The sequence below is a fragment of the Pteropus medius genome, unplaced genomic scaffold, assembly GCF_902729225.1.
Source record: "Pteropus medius unplaced genomic scaffold, Ma_sr-lr_union100, whole genome shotgun sequence".
NCBI lineage: Eukaryota > Metazoa > Chordata > Mammalia > Chiroptera > Pteropodidae > Pteropus > Pteropus medius.
The window spans coordinates 23313289-23317325 of NW_024351729.1; positions in this window are offsets into that span (position 1 = coordinate 23313289).

A 4037-nucleotide genomic window follows, 5' to 3' on the forward strand; every position below is an offset into this window, starting at 1 on the left:
TCTGCCTCACTTTCTTGATTCCATGTCTTGGTTTCTCAGGTCATACTTACCCATCTGGAATTGGAAGAATTCTTTTTTCAGGGTCATCAAAACTGGGGAGAGGTTTGAGGCAAGGACAGAATTCTTAGGGGAAAGAGAGAATCAAGACCGCAGAAGGTCAGAGCTGGGCCTTATCATCACCCCTTTGAGTCTGCTGAAGTGCAGCTGAGGAGCGGAGAGGCTCAAGGTCTGGCTCAAGGTCACTAGCCTTTAATCCTGCCCCCATTAGAAGGGGGAGGGTGGGAAAGGGGAGAAGGAGGTGGTTTCTCTGCTTCAGCCACTAGGGAAATCAGAGCTTGCTCAATGGCTGTGGAGCGACAGGGGAGAAGGACAAACGTTCATCTTTTTTTCCTGATCCCTGGCATTCCAAGGAGCAGGAGGTATAGCCTCCTCGACGCCAGAGTGGTGCTGGACTTGGGGTCCCTGGACCATTTTATATTCTCCTGGCTTAAAAGAGAAGCAGTTCTGGGATTCCTGAGGCCACTCCTTGTGCAAATCTGTTATGCCAGAAATAACCTGGAGGCCTTGAGGAGGGTGCAAACCGGGAGCTCTTTGCGTCACAGTTGCTAGGCAACCAGCAGCGTAGTGGAACCGTTGTCTCTGCTTTGCCCTCTGGTGGTAGCTTTCTCACACTGCAGGCTCTGCCCCTAGCGGGCAGGAGCAGCACTGCCACCTGGTGGACCCGCTGTGGTCAAAGATTTCACCCATTCGAGCACTTTCAGTTCCTCCTTGGCAGACAAGGGGGTCCAGCGAGGTTACTGGGGTTCCACAGGCCTGGGCGGCAGTGAGCATCCACAGCCGGGATCCCTCAGCCCCACCTTAGCCGTGTCCTCTGGAGCCGGCCCTGCTGCCTTATTCTTTCCTCAGTTTCCTCCCAGGTGTTCGGGCCAACAGCTAGAACTTTGCAGCTGGTCAGGAGAGAAGGGTCAGACCACTGTGAGACTGGTGTTCATAAGGAAGAGTTGAGGGCTTCCAGCTGTCTTGGTCTCTGGCACCACGATGGCCTCTAACAGCATCTGGCCTCTGACAACTCCCCTGGCCTAAGTGCGGATAAAATCCCTTTCCCCTGAGATTGGACAAGGCCACGTGGAATACCAGAGGAGCTTCGCCAAGGAGCAAAGCAAAGGTCAAACGCAAAAACCTAGAGCATAGATGCGTGCAGAGAAGATTCCAGATGCAGAGGTGGCGGGGGTATGCAGACCAGCTTGGCAGAGAGGCTTTGCGTTCCTTCCTGGAGCCCTATATAAGGTTGCCTAGTTCCCCTCTGAGCCTCAGTGTGCGCAGGCTCCCTGTTTGCTCTGGGGGATGTGGAGACCCAAATCCCCGGCGCACTCCCAGCAAGGAACTCTCTCTTTCTGAACCCCTGAAAGAAAGAGGACCTGAACCAGGAAGGCTCGGCTCTTCATTGGACACGGCTTGAGTCAGTCATCTCTGCTTGGCAAATAGCTGAGAAGTGTGGGCGTTCCTCAACTGGAAAATGAGAAAAAAAGAAGGCGAGGACTTGTGAAACCCGATGAGTCCTGGTCCTGGCTGGTGTGTCAGGGTGGCCTCTGGTATAAATACACCCTGAGGCCTCAGAACAACAGGTGAAAAAATTTTAGTGAAAGGTAGCACCGGACATAACCTCTGGCTAGTGAACATGTCACTCAATTTGAAGAACATAAACAAGGCCTGAGAGCCTGGAGCCTTGAAGACCATCACTGTTCTCACCTGCCTTCCCCCCGCCCCCTATCCCTGGACCCGCCTGTATTTAAGCAGAGGAGGCCAGAGCTGTCCAAAACACAAGCTGAGCTGGGCCTGGTTAGGAGGGGGATTCTTCCTCACCCCGGGGCGGGGGCTGTGGAACCTCTGAGAGGACCCAGGGGGCCGCAGCAACTCAAAACTTCGCCAGGAATGGATATCTTGAAGGATGGGAGAGGGAGGAGTGTCAGTGGGGGCCGGTTAGGCATGGGAGAGAGAAAAACAAGGACGATGAGACAGTGGCAAACCCATAGGTGGGGAGCCAGCCTGGCCTGGGGCCTGGGCAATCAGAGATCATTTCACTTGGGACATTCAGAGTTTGTCCTAAAGCCATTTCCTCTGACTTTCTCTTTATTGACCCTCCAACCTCATACTCCTGGGGAGTTGGGCAGCTTGACAGAGGCCTTCTTCCAGGTGTACAGGGGAACCAGTGGAGAAGAGCACTATCCGGCCCTGGTGGCTTGGATCTGGGGAATAAAGGAGTGAGTTAAAGGCCATGGTCTGTTTGAGTGACAGGCCCCACTGCCGTCCGCTTTAGATCGGCAGTAACTTGACAAGTGGGCATGTGCATGGTGGCACAGCATCCTTCCAATAAGGAGGATAGTAGGCCCATTGCCATCTTACCCCTCCTCTTGTGACTTTCTGAGCGGGGTTATGACCACATCTTGGGCAGCTGCCCAAAGCTTTCATTATCCTTGGACAAGTTCAAGCCCACTTCAGGCCCAGAGAAGTGCTAACTCATTCTTCTACTTTGAGCAAAGAGGGCGGCTGGCATTTCCTTGTTCCTCTCTGAGGATTCAGCTCACTTGAGTTGTCCGATGCCCTCATGAAAGCTTCTGGCTGTCAGAACTCACAGACCATCTGCCTGGATTGTCCTGGGCCCCTCCTTTAGGGCACAGAACCTGGCAATAATGTGTCCTGTTTGGCAGCCTGCGTGACATCTCTTCTTGTATCTTATCGGGTGACTTGAATAATGATCATGCCTGTTGACACTTAGAGCTCTCAAAGGGAATTCTGAGCAGCAATGGAAGGGCAAAACAGAACTCAAGGGCACTTGTACCAAATGCTGCCCATATAGTTGGTGCTTAAAGCCATTGCTGAAAACAACAACAAAACAGGTTCTGGGCAAGCACTGAACAGTGGATTAAATCAGTATGGCAGATAGGAAACCCAGAGTGAGGAGTTTGGTTTCCAGATAAGTAAATTATATAATTGTCTGAGAGAGAACCTATTCAGTTGCATAACTCACCTTTTGCACAAAGCACAAACTCCAATATTTGTAGGGTTTATGTTCCAGAATGAAGATTTAATATTTGAGACCTCTGCTGGATTTATTTTTACTTTAGTTGGAAACATTTCTTTTTTATCAAACAACTCTTTATCAAATGCCGACTAAGCACATAGCTGTTAGGATGTTCTCTGAGTGGTGGGTGAGTCCCACTTGGATCTGGGGACCTGGAGGAAGATCAGGGAGCTCCTGGGACAAGGCTACCAGGACCGCGTGAGGTGGAGACAGAGAGGAAGTCGGGCACAGCTGGAATGGAGCAGGGACTGGGAGCTGCTGGGATAACGGGGGTGGGGTGGGGAGGATGGAGCACTGAGGAGTGTGCAAGACAAGACTTTGATTCGAGGCTCTCCCAGGATGCCTCATGGCTCCCCTCTCACTGCATGCCCATGACTCGCACTTGCCTGTCTCCCTTCTAGGCCGTAAGATGGGCAGAGACCCAGCCTGAGCCTAACAAATAACACCAGGGCTTGATCATAGGGGTGCGTGGGGAGGATGGGGATGAGCAAGAGGCAGAGAAGGAAGGGTCAAGAAGTCAAGGATCCAATGAAAGCCAAGGATGACACCAGTAGAACTGTTAAGGAATTCTGGAAATGTTTGATGATCATGTTTGGTAGGTTCAATTATAGCCATCGGTTTCTCTGTGTCAGTTAGTAATAATACCCTCAAAACCCAAAGAGGCATTGTGGGTTTCTTTCTCAGCCAGGTGGAGGGAGAGATGTTGGCGATCCTGCATACTAGGCTTATGAGTGGACAGTGGCAGGCGGAAAAGAGAAAATGCCATCAGAGGCCCCAGGAGCCGTAGAAGACAAGATGAGGATGAATGGGGAGCCTGAGGGATGGAGCTGGAACTCGAGCTAGCAGGAAGGCCTGCGTTCCATCGCAGCTGTTAGTTCCTGCTTCACCAGTGATTCCTCAAAATTAGTGATAGAGGGACCAGAGCGGCTTCTTCATTCTGGCTTTAGGAGGGCCC